Source organism: Leopardus geoffroyi, chromosome A1, assembly GCF_018350155.1.
Source record: "Leopardus geoffroyi isolate Oge1 chromosome A1, O.geoffroyi_Oge1_pat1.0, whole genome shotgun sequence".
NCBI classification, from domain to species: domain Eukaryota; kingdom Metazoa; phylum Chordata; class Mammalia; order Carnivora; family Felidae; genus Leopardus; species Leopardus geoffroyi.
The window spans coordinates 113073366-113089961 of record NC_059326.1 but is presented as its reverse complement, the minus strand read 5'-3'; the positions used below and the strand labels follow the sequence as shown (position 1 = coordinate 113089961).

The window sequence follows — 16596 nt, the reverse complement described above, 5'->3', positions numbered from 1 at the left end:
AGAGTTCAGGTTAGCGGAAGATCTGATTGGCCCCCAAAGCATATGGATTTGATGAGAACTTTCCTGTTATCTTAATTGCGCAAATCTCAACTAAGCAAGTCAGGATCTGCTTGGATTGAGGGCACTTTTCCCAAGGAGGAGCCTCAAGAAGCATTGCCTGCTGGGACGGTTACATCTGGGACCTGAGCTCAAATCCAGACCCTCCCGCCCACTGGCTGTGGAGCCATAGGAAAGCAGTGAAGCTGTCTTTTGTGTCCAACGGACATTAACAGCCTCCCTCCTGGTGGTAGCCGAGTACACAAAGCAGAGCCTCAATATACACGAGAAGATGTCATTATTAGTGGTGAGAGGGGTATCAATAATTAATCAGCCACAGCATGTCTCGTGAAATGATTTCCTCATTTGTATCTTGCCGTTCTGCCCCCTCAGACTATTTTCTAAGCTTCTGCAACAGAGCGTGGCTTCCAAGGATGTTTATTTTTTTAATTAAAAAAGTTATTTATATTTTATGGTAAATACACAGAACATAAAATTTACCACTTTGGGCCATTTTTAAAGGGAAGGACTCAGTGGCAGAAGTCCACTCACAGTGCCAGGCAACCATTGCCACAGTCGACTTCCAGAATGTGTTCATCATCCTAGACAGAAACTCTGTACCCGTGAAAGATTAGGTCCTCCTTTTCCCCTCCCCCCAGTCCCCAGTAATCTCTATTCTACTTCCTTTCTCTTTGACTATTCTAGGTACCTCATATGAGTGTTATCACATAATATTTGTCCTGTTGTGTCTGGCTTATTTCACTGAGCACTGGGTTTTCAAGGTTCACGATCCATGTGGGAGCGTCCCAGGATGTTATAAGTCAGGTCAGCGTAGGTGGATTCTACTACCTTTTTTGTTCCAGAAGCTAAAGATAAAGCAGTGAAGCTGCCTGACTTGACCCTGCCCCTGCCTCCCACCCTGCCGGAGCTTAATGTGGCCTCACCCCTATGGTTCATCATCATAGAGGGGGCGGAGGCAGGACACAAGCCCTATTCTGATTACAATCTAGATTCACCACACTCAGCCATGCTGCCTACTAACTGCCAGACCTTGGTGGTATTTTCTATCTACTCCTCATTCATCGCTTTGGGCTTTAGAGTCAGACAGATGTGAATATGGTTTGAATCTCTAGCTCTGCCACCTGCTGGCCCATCTTCAAATACACACACGAAAAGTATTTGGCACAGTGTCTAGAATATGGTAAGCACTCATCAATATTAGCTGTGCTTTTATTCATTCATCCAATGCCCATTTTCCAGATGTAACTTCGCAGGCTCCATAAGGACAGCAACCATGCTTGTCTTATTGTCATGACACCTGCACGCCCAAACACGGCATGGCACCTGGCAGTCAGTGTTTACTGAAGGAGAGAGCACAGCCGAGGCCCCAGAGCTGGGCTGTGACTTTGGAGTCTGAACTCGCTCCATGACTGCTCACTGTTTCTCCAGGAACCTCCAGCCACCCCATGGCAGGGATGGGATGGGATGGGGAGGGGGGAGATCAACAGGTCAACAAACAATGGCCGTGGAATGTGATGCTAGTCACTTCTTTTGACACAGGCAATAAAGATGCTGCCTCAGAACTTAGATGCGAAAGAATTCATGGCACTTGACTTCGGTCCCTGCTTTGATAGTGATGAACGAAGGGCTTTCACCTCAGTGCTGCACGTAACTCAAGCTCTGCCTCAAGAGAGGAGTAACTTCTGCCATGGTAAGATCAGAAGAAGGAGAAGTGTGAACCAACCCAGGAGGTCCAGGAAGGGGTCCAGGTAGGAAGGCACAGAGAGAAGGTATCTGATCATCACTCACCAGCTCTGCCTCAGCTGTGGTTCTGCTGCGTAACTCTTGGATCCCGCATTTCAGTGTCTCAGTTTCCTCACCTGTAAGAAGGGATATAACATTTCTCTTTCTTTCTTTTTTTTTTTTAATTTTTTTTTTAACGTTTATTTATTTTTGAGACAGAGCATGAACGGGGGAGGGTCAGAGAGAGAGGGAGACACAGAATCTGAAACAGGCTCCGGGCTCTGAGCCGTCAGTACAGAGCCCGACGCGGGGCTCGAACTCACGGACCACGAGATCGTGACCTGAGCCGAAGTCGGCCACTTAAACCGACTGAGCCACGCAGGCGCCCCATAACATTTCTCTTTCTGCCATTCTACATATGTTTTACTCCAATTCTATCAAGCCTGAGGGCTACCTCCTAGATTTGAAGGCAGAAGATTCAAAAGTGGTTGACAAATGGAATGGTGAAGACACCAGAATTTTATCTGAGAAGTATTCAACGATTGCCTGGAGTGTATCCGGCACTGTGCCAGCCCCACGGAGGCTAATAAGTTATCGCCCCTGCCCTTAAGGACACACTGCTCAGCAGTTTTCATTTCATTGTATTTAATGTTTATTTATTTTTGAGAGAGAGAGAGAGAGAGAGAGAAACAGAATCCGAAGCAAGCTCCAGGCTCCAAGCTATCAGCACAGAACCCGACACGGGGATCAAACCCATGAACCATGAGTTCACGGCCTGAGCTGAAGTCGGACGCTTAACTGACCGAGCCACCCAGATGCCCCATTCAGGAGTTTTCATTTTCAAATGAAAAAAATTCAGTAACAAAATAAATAAAATTTAAAAAATGAAATGAAAACGCTAACAGCAGAGGTGACTGTGTGACTCCCACATCCTCCCCACAAACTGCCTCCGGGAAAGATAATGAATGTCACTCTGGAGTCACAGCTGCAAATTTTAAAGAACCAACTAACCCAGTAAAGAAGTTTGGGATATGCTGTCAAGCAGCTGAACTTTCTTTGCCCTTTCACGAAAAGGATTTTAATTCCACAAAAAAAGTCATGATGATATAATGGATGACAATTAGGAGCATTAAGATCTGCCACTTAGAGAGCGATAGTGCCCTGAGAGCATCAGATGTGCACTTTGCAGAGAGAGCTTTGAGACAAGAGCAGGGGACTCAGGCCGGACAGGGCGGCCCGCTCCAGGACGCAGGTGCCCTCCCACTTGACTCCACGGGAGTGTCACGGGACGCTCAGACCAGGCACATCAGGTCCAGCCTTTCCACCTACAAAACCTCCCTTTCCTGACATGGAGTAGGCAGTAAGACCACTGAGAGGAGATGAGCCAATGGAAAGAGAAAGTGAGTTTGGTGTCAGAAAAGATGCACATTCTGATGCGACCCTGATCGTTAGATGTGTGCCTTTGAGCAAGTCAGGTAACCATCTGTAGTGTTTCTGTAGACTGCGCAGCTATCAACAGCAGAATTTTAGTGCTCACAGGGCTGGAGGCGGAAAGTGTGAGATGAGAGCTCCTGAGGGCTTGAGCGAGGGCCCTCCTCCAGGTGACAGACATCTTGCTATGTCCTTATGTGGTGGGAGTTCTCTGGAGCCTTATTTACAAGGGCACTAATCTCATTCATGAGGGCTCAACCCTTTCACCTATCACCTCCCAGAGGCCCCACCTCGTGACACCAAGATCCTTGGGTGTTACGGTTTCAACATATCAATTTCAGTAGGACACAAATATTCATACCATAGCAATAATGTTTACGTGGCCTGTCTGTTTTCATCATTTTACTTTAATCTTCCTTTTTCCTTGAATATTAAAGTGTGTCTTTTGTGAGCAGCAAACAGCTTTTGAAAAATTTCTCATCTGTCTGACAATCTTCATCATTTAATTGGGATGTTGAGTTTACACATAATGTGATTGCTGACACATTTGGGCTTAAATCTACTATCTTTCTATGAGTTTATATTTATCCCATCTATTCTATACTCTTGTTTTCTAATCCTCATTTCTTTTGGAGAGACCTATTTTTTATCTTATTTTTTTCTCCTGTATTTGCTTGTTAGTTACATATGCTTTTGCTATCCTTCTACTTATCGTCCTAAATATTACAATATAGCATAATATTTCCTTATAAAGTGGTATTTTTTTAATGTTTATTTATTTGAGAGAGAAAGAGAGCATGAGCAGGGGAGGGGCAGAAAGAGAGAGGGAGAGACTCCCAAGCAGGCCCCACGCTGCCAGCACAGAGCCCAACACGACCTCTATTCCACGAACTGCAAGATCATAACCTGAGCCTAAATTAAGGGTCAGACGCTCAACTGAGTGAGCCACCCAGGTGCCCCTAAAGTGGTATTTTTTATACTTCCTGGATAATGCAAAGTAATTAGAGAATTTTAACTCCATTTTAACTGTCCCGCCTATTGGATATTGTTGTTATTTTAATATACAGTTTTAGAATATTTTTCTCTAATACGTATAAAAATAAAATACTGTATCTTAACACGTATATGTGGATATGTGTGTGTGCATACTCAAACATATTTAAATCTCATAAAACCATATTATTATTGATTAATGCAACCATTTTTAGATTTAACCACATTTTACCTCTCATCTTCCAGTCACTATTATCTCTCCTAGAGTTAACCATTGCTGATTTCATTCACTGTAAATCCATGCTTATTTTCTTTTTTTTAACTTCATGATTTTTATGGACTTAATACATATGCTTTTTTATGCCTGGCTTCTTTTACTCAATATTTTTCATAGAGATTTTTTTAATGCTCTTGCAACTAATTTTAAACTGCTTATTCCTATGCTGTATAACATTCCATAGTGTGAATATATCACAATTCCTTTGTCCTGCCTTTTTATTTTTTTTCCGGACACTTGTCCAGACCCTTTTCCTTTGACTTTTAAAATGCGTTTTATTATGATGTACTTAGGTAGTGAATTTCTTTGTATTTACCTTACTTTGTGTGTGGAGAGCTTCTGGGTGGGATATGTGGTTTGGTTTCTTCCATCAGTTTTCGAAAATTCTCAGCGACTGACGTTTCAAATAGTGCCTCTGATCCATTCTTTCCCATCTCAGTTTCTGGGACTCAAATGATATGTTTCCTGTGCTCTTTCCTCTGTCCAGCATTATTATTGTCTTTCTCTGCTTCAGTCTTGGTATCTTCTTCTGATCTTTATTCTGCTTTATTAACTCTCTGTTTAACTTCATCAAATCCTTATTTCAGTTATTTTATTTTCAGTTCTAGAATTTCTATTATATTCTTTTTATGTTTTATAGTTATTTACTCTAAATCTCCATTTGTTTTTTATCTCTGAATCATGGCCCTGCTAAAATCCCCATCTGATAACTCCCCTATCTGGATCTCCCATCGGTCTGTTTCTATTGTCTGGTTGACTTTTTTCTTTTTTGGTCCTATTTTATATTCTTTTAGGTCTGATTAATTTTGACCATGAGGCTTGTATTTAGACAGCGTAGGTATCATTTGAGGCTCTGGAGGATGTATGCTCCTCCAGAGAGGATTCCTTATTATTTCTGGCAGGCAGCGAGCTGGGGCAGGTCACCTTAATGCAGTTATGGATTGAACTTCATCCTTTGTGAAGGGAGGCCTAATCCAGTATGAAATCTTTGGGGGATGGGGTCAAAATGGAAATTCTGGGTTATTTACCAGCCAGCCCCCCACCCCTCAGCAAGCTCTGAAATCCAATTTTCCCTCAATTGTAGGAGACTGATAAAATCCCTGCTCAGGCTCTTACCCTCTCTTCTGCTGCTATCTGCTCATCTTTCGGTCTTTGTCACAAATTTCCAATCTCCAAATTTTTTGGTGGGGGGAGGGCAGTGAGCTTTGCAAATGCTGGGCACCCCTCTCTGGCTTCCTGTGTCTCAGAAACCTTGAATCTGCTAGTTTTAATTGTTTCTCTAACTCTAACACTTTCAGACACATTATTCTTCCAGTATTTTTTTTTCAGCCTTTCTAAGGGTGGGAAAAGGATCAATCTGAAATAACCTACTTTGATATTTCCAGAGGCAGAAATTCACTGCTATATGCTTTTATCTTTGCCAAATTGACAGATTAATTGGTACCTCATTATTATCCTATCCCCATATCTAAGATTAGCACCGCAACAGCGGAGGAATCCACCTTCAAGTGATTGGAAAATTAAATCACTGTGTTTAAAAGTGACCAGAGGTCGTTTTTATATCTGAAAGTACCGCAACAGTGATGAGACCCACCCTTGATTTAGCCAATGTGTAGGGGGGAAAACGACTACCCACTAAGCAGGTTTGAAAAGGCAGTAGCTGGGAAAGAGTTGTTTCATGATCATACCCTGCTAAATTATGCTCATTCAATAAAATGCTTACAATAAGAACAACAATGAGAATCACAAAGACACCACAATTAATATTTTGACAAAATAGTCTGCCACTTATGCATTTATTAATTCAACAAATACTGACTGGACACCGAACACGTGCCAAACTCTGCAAAGTACTCAGAGTGGAGTTGTACATGACAAGGAGCTGGTTGTCTTTCCTACACAGTTTGAATTAAGAACTATGGCTCTGGAGCGGCGCCTGGGTTGGTCAGTCAGTTGAGTGGCTGACTCTTGATTTTGGCTCAGAACATCATCTCATGGTCATGGGATTGAGCCCCGCATCTGGCTCCACACTGAATGCGGAGTCTGCTTAAGATGGTCCCTCTCCCTCTCCCTCCTTTCCCTGCTTGCGCACACTCTCTCTAATTAAAAAAATAAATAAGCAAACAAAAAAATAACAAATTCTGGTTCTGCAGTCAAAAAAGATGTAATTTTATGTCCTCAGGGACAAGAGAGAAATTAATGTAATTTCAGTAACAAAGAATGTAATTAACATTATACAATACTATAGTATTATTATACAAGAAGATGAACTTATGCTATCACTGACTGAATGAATGATTCATCCTCCCTGTGCTAGATTATCTCTAATGTTTTTTTCATTGAGTTCTCATAGTTTGTGTTCTATGACCCTACAAAATCTATGGATGGTGGTGAGTGAGAACGCATTTTTAGGTTCAACAAGTTCTTAACACCCTGAGACACTAGAGGGCAGGAAAACCACATCAAAAAAAAAAAAAAAAAAAAAAATACACATCCCCTTGTTGGATGATAGCATGGTGAGAAAAGGCTCTTGCTAGCCTGCATACTTTCTTCCTGCCTAGGAGGATCCTGCCCTGACCAGCCAGCATGGATCTTCCTCAGCACTTATATCTCTGACATAGGTCAATTGCATCACCATTTTCCGGCTCTCAATCCTCTCTGCAAAGACTATTTTCAGGATGGAAATTCACAACTCTTGACTAGAAATAAGATGTAATATTTGAAATTGGGACTATCCTGGGAAATTTCCGACGCGAGGATGTTACAGCCAAAGCCTCTCGAGTTTGTAAGATTAGCACTACAACGGCAGAAGAGTCCACCTTCACTATGAACCCTCTGGTTCATAGAAGTTCACTCGTTTATTGAGTCAGAGCGGAGAAAAGCAAACTTGCATATTGTGTACCTAATACTTGTTCGTGTGAAAGCGATGGAGATGGGGCACAGGATAAAAGCATTTGGGGGATGACCTCACATCTGCTGTGCTGGCAGCAGGCACCCCGGTGATCACAGAGCAGAGGCTGGAAACTTCCGTGTGAGTGTGCAGAAAGAAATCAGAAAACAGAGGCAGGATGGTTGTGGAAAGTGGTAACAGTGAAAAACCGTTCCTTGTCAATTCAAAGAACAGGAAGTACAGGGACAGACTTCAAAGAAAGCAGGAAGGATTTTTATTTAAAACCAAGGGAAATATTCTCTGATTCTGAGGTATAAGTTACCATGGGCAGAGCCTTACACTATCGACCAACAGGACACAAGACTAGGGAGGGCCCTGTGACTGCGCACGCCCCAACTGTTCAGTGTATAGGTAAGTAGACTGGGACCCAGTGAGAGGTGGTCTTACACAAACTCTCACAGTGAGCCTCCAACAAGGTCACTCCTATTGCAAGTCTTGGTCCAAGATGTTGATTCTGTAGACTGAAAGCCCAGGCTTAGGGAATAGGTGATTTGGGGTTGACCAATTGGTATCCAATTATTGTTGGCATGGTTCCCAGAATGTGTTGAAGTGGTCTACTCAAAGCTAGGATTAGCCAGTTCTAACTGGCCATGATTGTGAGACTTGGAAAACCATCATGTTCCCAGAAAATACTTTCAGACAAGAGTCTCTGCTCAGTTGGTCAGTTCCTTTTCTTGGGTATTCCAATCCTTCCATTGCCCAAAAGGTTCAGTGGTCATTGGGAGAGGCTGATGGGCTTATGTGACCACATATGTAACTCTCTGCTTTATTAAAGGACTTATAACTATTTTATCCAACCTGATATTCCTACCTTTCATCTAACCCAAGAGAATCTGATTTTCGCCCTCTTTTATTAGTGAAGATGAGCTTGTCCATTAGTTGAGATCACTCAGAGGGAAATGGAACGGAACTCATGTATACCTTATACTCATTATGAACCAGATAGTCAGAATGCTACTTTGAGCATAGGGCTATATTCAATTCTCACAACAACCTTGTTAGGAAGAGATTTTCATTCCCATTTTACAGACGCAGAAACCGAGGTTCAGAAATGTTAAGAAATTGGTCAAGGGTCAAGGAAATTCTAAGCTGCAAAGTCAAAATTCAAAACATGGTGGGTCTCATTCTAAAATACATTTTCCCTCAGATATAAGGAGAGCCTTGATTAAATAACTGAGGTACCAGAATATAGGGCGCCCAAACCATGGCAGAGAGAACCAGGAACGAAGGGGTTCCTAGATAGAAAGAGGATCTCTTCAAGTTGGCTGAAGGCTGAGCCCAGGGCCTATGACACAAAGTTAGGAGGACAGGGATGTGCTTTTAAAGTAGAGGCGGCCAATTTAGTAATGTCAGACATTAATGTTGCATGACGCTTTGTGCTTTATGAAGCACTTTCATGTGCATTATCTCACTTGTGTCCCACTGCAATTCTGCAAAACAGGAGGAAATGATATTGCTACTGTTAGGTGATGTTTGAATGGATTGTTATGTAATTTGATATAGTTGAATAATTTTTCAGAAGGAAGGAAGGAAGAAGCACCAGATCTGTTGTACAGTCTCTCCATGTTCCACAAGGGAAAATTTGGCCTCATGAGGGTCAATCTCACTGCTATAACAGGAGCCAAGGCATTGGTGAAAAAGAGAGGGATCTTGACTGTCCGCCTTGCAGAAGAAACACCACTTTGGACATCGCCCACAGGACCCTCTCTTTTGCCAGGTGTGTGGGCCCTGGGTGTGGTGCAGGCATGAAGCCTCCTGCATGTGTCATTCTCATTCATTTATTCATTCAGTTACCCATCCGCAAATGGGCAGGGGGCACCTACTAACTGTCTGGCATTATGTTAAGCTTATAAAGAAAATGGCGGGTCAAAACCAGATGTTGTCCCTGCCTCACTGACCTGGGACTTTATCCTTCCTGCCTATCTGTTAAGTGTGTACTCATCTCCAACTGGGGTTTTAGCTTTGATTCCCCCAATTACTAATCAAGTACCTTTTCATGTGGGCATCCACTAAAATGCCTTGTGTGAAGGGATGAAATGAACAGGTCTGTATTACTGTTAAGGTCTCTCTGGCTCCAATATAGAGAATGGACTAAAGGGACTCTGCCAGAACGCTGGTCCAGCAGGCCAACCCTAACAGGAAGGCAGCTCGGGTCAGGGGCAGAGATAAGGCACCAGACTCTACAAGGAATTTAGGAGATAAAATTGAGAGCAGGGTCTTCAAATTCCTGAACATCTGCAGGACTTGAGAAGAAGAAATTAGAATTTCTGGAATTGGAAATTGGAAATCTTGGAATGTCTGAAATCACAGGTGTTTCTTAAAATACTTCCAACATTCTTTATACTCCTTCATCACTCTTATGGTTATCTGAAAAAATCTGTTGGGTACTTAAGAATAAATAAGAAGAATAGGAAATTTTAAATTTCATGTCTTTACAGAGAACGGTAGCTTGTAGCAATATTCAAACACTGGAAAAATGCCAGCAAATGTTATAAGACGGTATTCCAATAATGTAGCATTCAGATCTCCTACCAAGATTAATGATGCTACACAGAATCACATGTCAAAATTGCCAATTTAAGAACTTAATTTGTTTGTAAAACTCATTATTTCTTGGAACATCATCGGATTTGTATAAAGCATACTATGTGCATAAGCATATTAATGCTCATTTCATTTGTAGGGATGACTCACCATTAGCAGCAGACAGAGCCAGGGACACCACTTATAAACACGGCAACAGCTACAAGAGACACAGATTAGATTGTGATCATCTGGGTTCCCAGAAATGTCCTCCTTAACCTTTCTCCTTGTCAGCTTCTGCTCTTGCTTGAAGCTTGAAGTCACTGGCTTCTTTCCAACCAGTACCATTTCTGTTACTTGATAAGCTTTATATCTCAAAGGAGATTTGTAATACTTATTTCCCATTTTCCTGCCTTCTTGATCAATTTTTCTCAGAATTGGGGATTCAGAAGACTGCAAATTCCCTGAGAAATGCTGTTACAAAATTCTAGAATGCAAGCACGGGGCTTGAGGTGGACTGACATGTTCAACACTCTGGCTGAGAGATGGCTGATAAATCTCAAGCCTGTTTATATCTGTGTTCTCTCCATCCTTCAGACGGGTTAGTCATCATGAGGCAGGTCAACAATGAAGACAGTGAGGTAAATAAATAACCCTACCCTATTATACACAATCAGAACAAAATTTCCCAACAATGAACTCTTAATCCTCTTTGAAAAAGTAATACACCTTTAGAAAGAGCATGGAACAGACCAAAACACAAATATTCCCCCAAATCCAGGGCTTTTCCCATGGGACCATTGAACCGTGGACTTGGGAAGGAGAGAAGATGGGTCAGATAGAAATACGAACATGATTCCTGTAGGATAATTTTCTCTTAGACATGTTACCAGATTATTCATTGATTTCAACCCTGAAACAAAATATTTTGCTCAGTCAATAGCTACTCCTAAAGATCAGGTGGTTATCAAGGATGTGGAGAAAGGGGAATCCTTTTGCATAGTTGGTGGGAACGCTAACTGGTGCAGTCCCTGTGGAAAATTGTACGGAGTTCCTCAAAAAATTAAAAATAGAACTACCCTAGGACCCAGCAACTGCCTACTAGGATTTATTCAAAGGATACAAAAATGCTGACTTGAAGGGGCACATGCACCCCCATGTTTATAGCAGCACTATCAGCAACAGCCAAAGTATGGAAAGAGCCCAAATGTCCATCAACTGATGAATGGATAAAGAAGATGTGGGATATACGTGTATGCAATGGAATACCACTCGGCAATCAAAAAGAATGAAATCTTGTCATTTTCCAACAACATGGGTGGAACTAGAGGGTATTATGCTAAGTGAAAGAAGTCAGCCAGAGAAAGGTACATGTAATACGATTTCACTCCTATGTGGAGTCTGAGAACTCCAGATGAACACAGGGGAAGGGAAGGAAAAATGAGATAAAAACAGAGGGAGGCAAACAATAAGAGATTCTTAAATACAGAGAACAAACGCGGCTGCGGGAGGGGAGGGGGGAGGGGGCTGCGTTAAATGGGTGATGGGCATTGATGAGGGCACTTGTTGGGATGAGCACTGGGTGTCACATGTAAGAGATGAATCACTGGGTTCTACTCCTGAAGCCAAGACTACACAGTATATTAACTAACTTGAATTCAAACCAAAACAATAAATAAAAACTAACACTAAAAATACAATAAAACCATCTTAAGTTTTGAAAAGATTAGGTGGCTGAAAGTGTGAAAGCATGGCTAAGGCATAGTGAAGTATGCATGGTTTTTTAAAAATGTATTTTTATTTATTTATTTATTTTTGAGAGTGTAAGTGAGCAGCAGAGGGAGAGAGAGAGAGAGACAGAGACTCTTAGGCAGGCTCCACACCCATCACGGAGCCTGACTCGGGGCTCGATCGCAAGAGCCTGAGATCATGACCTGAGCCGAAACCAAGAGTCAGACGCTTCACCTACTGAGCCACCCAGGCACCCTGAAGTATATACATAGTTTACAAGATAAGATCAAGATAAGAAATATTAATACAGAAATAAGATAAATCCATTGAGATTTTTTTTAAAAACCTAATTTGATTCTCTCCACTAGCAATAAACAAGATGCGTTAGATCTTAGATCCCTAAGATGCGTTAGAAATTCAGGGCAGAGATGAAAGCAGAGATAGGATAGTCTGTCTACTGGCTTATGGCCGTGGCCACTGGCAACATTTCTAACAGCAGTGTTTTCTCCAGACCTGTGACATGTATACTTACCTAGGAACCTAAAGCAACTTACAGTGCTGAAATCTACACCTGGGCTGGGAAGACACTTGGCTGTTTGCCAGTAAGTAATCAAGACCCCTCTGGGCATTTGGCATGGTCCCTTTTGTTCTGGTGCATTTGTCATAGCTTTCCCCACAGGGAATTATTTCTCAGGGTGTGTAGGAACGGGAAAACTGGGAAGAAAATGAAGATTGCAGAGAGAAGAATACAATGTGCTAGAAGAATCTTAAAGACCCAGAGCTATTTATAGATCTTGAAATAAATGGCCTTCCTTTGATTGGAAGAGGCACTTCTAAAAGAAGTTAAAAAAAAAAAATAGGACAAGAGATTGGTGGTAAAGGGGGGAAAATTATCTAAGACCTGTCTGTCTGGTATAATTTTTTCTTAGGAAAAAAAAATCAGAATTGCCACATTATCACATGTACCCAAAGGGAGAAAAAGAAGTTATTTGAAGAGGTGGCAGGTCTTCCAAAAAGGTTTCCTTTTCTTTCTTTTTGGAGGCTACAGATAAAAATCAAGAAACTGACTGAAAATTGGAGAAGAAACGTTTGGCTTGCTGGTGTATTTTAGGGTCGAAGTTTATTTTGCAAAGGCATGTGTGGTTAAAAAAGTCAGATACGAGGCCAGCGTATTCTTAGAAGACATTATATGCCGGGAGAACTGGAAAATACTTGCACAATTGTATTCACTCATTTTTTAAGTATAAATTACTTACTTGACTCCAGTTCAAGCTCATTGTGAGAAATCAGTTCAATTAAACAAAAATACAGAATAACAGAAACAGGCAATGAGGAGGATTTGGAGCCAGATCTTAATCGACTTCATGGCTAGTGGGCATAAAACAGGTTATCAAAATCTGCCAATCACCCAGGAAATTTAAAGTCATCAAGAGTATTTTAGAGCAGGGATTATCAGCCATGCTTGCCCACTGAAAAGCTTGAAGAGCTCATAAAAATGTTTGATGCCTGGTTTGCAGCAACTTTAATTTGATTGTTCTGGGGTCAAGAATTTTAAATGATCCCCAGATAATTCTGATGGTCAGCCAAGACCAAAAGCCACTGATCTAAGAAGCTAATTAGGGCATCAGACTCCTAGTACCTTTGTGTCCGTTCATTATCTCCTGGGAATCTGAAATCTGGGCTCTTCCCCTGGGCCCAAGTTGGGCCAGACAGGGAAGACTTGCTGTGAATGGTGATGTCTCTTCTCCCTGCTGGGCCCTGACTGCTCTTTCCCTTCTGTCAATTTAAAACTGTAACTCTGTTGCTCCTTGTTCACCAGTGTTTCCCCTTCATCTGGGAGATCAAATGTATTGCTCGATCCGAACAGTTGGTGGTGCAAACTCTGTAATTATACGTGTAGTTCTTCCTCTTTTCTTCTGCTTTTCCTTCTTCTTCGTTTCGTTTTGCTTTGTCTAGACCTTGATTTAAAAATTTTGTGAGGGGCGCCTGGGTGGCTCCGTCAGTTAAGCGTCTGCCTCATGATTTCCGCTCAGGTTATTGAAAGGAGCAATCCAAATGACAGCCCTACCTTAGTTTAAAGCTAGGTTCTCTTTTCTGCTTATTATGGATTTTTGATAAAAAATACAATTGCTGAGAAGTCTGTTTTGCTTGCTGTTTGCTATGAGCATTGTGAGACCTGTCCTGGATGTAACCCGCTGTGTAGTAGAATGGGTTGTAAACCTTCCTAAATGAATATAGTCTGATATGTAATGAAATGAGTAATTGTAGTAATTGTACACAAACTAACTGGCGTCCTTCGCTTCTGTAATCTTGCTTGCTTAACACATTCCTCCCCTTCCCCCTTCCCTCTCCCGCCGAAGGACACAGAGCCTTCCCGCCGAAGGACACAGAGCCTTCCCGCCGAAGGACAGATAAAGGATGCCCAGTCAGAAAACAACAAATGTCCTTGATTTGAAACCTCACCTATGCTGTTTATCCCTGTCCATAAAAACGCTATACCAACCCTGATCGAGGCCTCTTTGCGTCACCGGCAACGAGTGCGCAGAGGTCCAGGTTCGAACCTGTAATAAACGACCCTTGCCGCTTGGCTTTGACTCACGACTCTGGTGGTCTTTTGTGGGAGGTTTTAGAACATCGGGCATTACAGTTATGATCTCACGGTTCCTGGGAACAAGCCCCGTGCCAGGCTCTGCACTGAGAACACGGAGCCTGCTCGGGATTCTCTCTCTCCCCCTCTTTCTCTCTGCCCCTCCCCTGCTCACTCTGAAATAAATAAATAAATAAACAAACAAAATTTTGTGACTCTCAGATGGGCATAAAACAAATGGAACTGTGGCTTTTGCTTCCCAGTCTACAGAGCTGGCTCCATCCAAGGGCATGTTTCATATACTAAAACCTCTTTTTGAAAACCATTTATGTCTTCTGGCTGGACGTCCTGCGACCCATGGTGGCTCCGGCTGCCAGGCTTCCACCTGAGCTTTAGGCAACCCCGGAACTGTTAACACGTGGCTGTCACAGAGCAATTACTCTTCGACACAGGCGTTTAGCCGGAGCTCCTACAACGGCCCTGCTCCGGGATTTCACACTGCTCCATTAATGAAGATGCGGAGTGTGGCATCCTTAGAAGACACGTTCGCCAGCTGGACAACCCATGCAGATACAGTGTATCTGCTTTCGCGCTCTGTGTTCGCATTAAGAGCCCAGGGTCATCTTGACCTGAAGCAGAACACAGGCAATCGGCCCCACAAGAAAGAATGGTTACTGTTCCTTTCCTGTGAATTTCAATCTCTTGCCACCACCTGCAACTCAACCTCGGCCAGGCCTCCACACACAGCTGGAGGGCCGAGGACAAGGGGTGGGGTCTTCTGAGCTCCCACATTCACCACCCCGGGCTGCTGCTTCTTTCTCCTTCCTTTTCTCCCTCCTGCCAAGTGTCACCCTCTCCTGCCAGGCTGTGTGTGGGGCAGGGGTGGGGAGAAGGCCGCGTGCCCTACGAGCACCAGGCAGGGCAAGTGTGTTTGCTTCTTGATCCTGAGACAAGGAAACCAAATCTCCAGGGTTGCACAATTGAGATTTTTGTGGATTGGACAAAATGAGGAGTAGCATTTGGCTACCGCTGGTCCAGGGCACGGCTGGCTGCGTCTGCCTTGGTTTGGCCTCCAGCCCTCACCTGCCATTAGGCAGAACCCCTGAAGCCCGTCACTCTGGTGGATCAGCCCCCTGGAGTCCCGTTTGGGCCCTTTTAAGGCTCAACAGTGTAGGGCCCACGTCCCTGACTTCTCCACAGGAGCCAGCCATGAGGGAAACAATCAAGGTCAGCATCAGCTGCTGCTACCACCAGCCCAGGGCACCCCAAACGCAAGATGATACACGTTAAAGCAAACAAATCCCCTTTGCCATGCCCTTGGGTTGGTTTTGAGCTGACTACTCATTAGCCATCTACCCTCTGGAGCAGTGGTTGTCCAAATTCCCAACTCACTTGGGGAACTTGTTATAAACGCAAATCCTCAGGTCTCACCTAGACCTATTAAATCAGCAAACTCTGGGGGGCACCTGGGTGGCTCAGTCGGTTGAGCATCCGACTTTGGCTCAGGTCATGATCTTGCGGCTTGTGGGTTCGAGCCCCACATTGGGCTCTGTGCTGACAGCTCAGAGCCTGGAGCGGGCTTCGGATTCTGTGTCTCCCTGTCTCTGCCCCTAACCCACTTGCATTCTGTCTGTCTCTCTCACAAATAAATAAACATTAAAAAAAATTTAAATCAGCAAACTCTGGATGGGTGATTCTGAGAACCCCCGTTTAGGGGTACTGTGTCAATGTGGTTGGGAACTGACGGGCTTACGAACTCTTGAGCAAATGACCCAAGCTTACCAAGCTTCTGTTTTCTCATCTATACAACGGGAGTATGAAGCATGTCCAGGGCTTAGCAGGTAAAATCCCAATTAACACGAACCCTGGCTTTGATCCTGTGTCACCTTGAATGCCAGCTTTGTTGTTGCCTCTTGTGTTTCTGTCATGGAGTTGCCCTGAAAGCCACATTCAGGGAATGGACCTCACTGCCACCCTGCCTCTGGATGTGTGTCCTACCCTTCCATACTGTTCCTGTTGCTGTTAGGTGTTTCTCTTTCCTGGGCAAGCCCTTTAATGGACAGAAGAATGCCCCAGGGTTTTCCTTTTCCAGAGAAAAGGCTCGCAGGGGAAATGGCAGGGTGGATTTTCAACAAGACAAGCCTAGGGGCTCTGGCTAAAATCACAGGGACATTGGCTCCTAACGGTGCCCCTAACAGAACCCGGTAAAGGAGGTGAGATGCTCAAGGGCAGCATAATAAAACCAGCAACAGTATCTATGGACCTACGGGTGAGGACTGCCTATGACAGGACAGATGCTTAGAGATGGAGACAGGGCTTAGGTGA

General features: G+C 43.4%; 1 long non-coding RNA gene across 1 annotated transcript in view; it reads right to left on the bottom strand.

Moving 5' to 3' along the window:
• Positions 1–1536: 1536 nt before the first annotated feature.
• Positions 1537–16596, bottom strand: part of LOC123601196 — a 54490-nt gene continuing 39430 nt past the window's right edge. Inside the window, exons 3-4 of the long non-coding RNA XR_006714022.1 lie at positions 10125–10173; positions 1537–1916 (exon numbers count right to left, since the gene is read on the bottom strand). This is a non-coding gene — a long non-coding RNA (uncharacterized LOC123601196). The remainder of the gene's footprint in view (positions 1917–10124; positions 10174–16596) is intronic.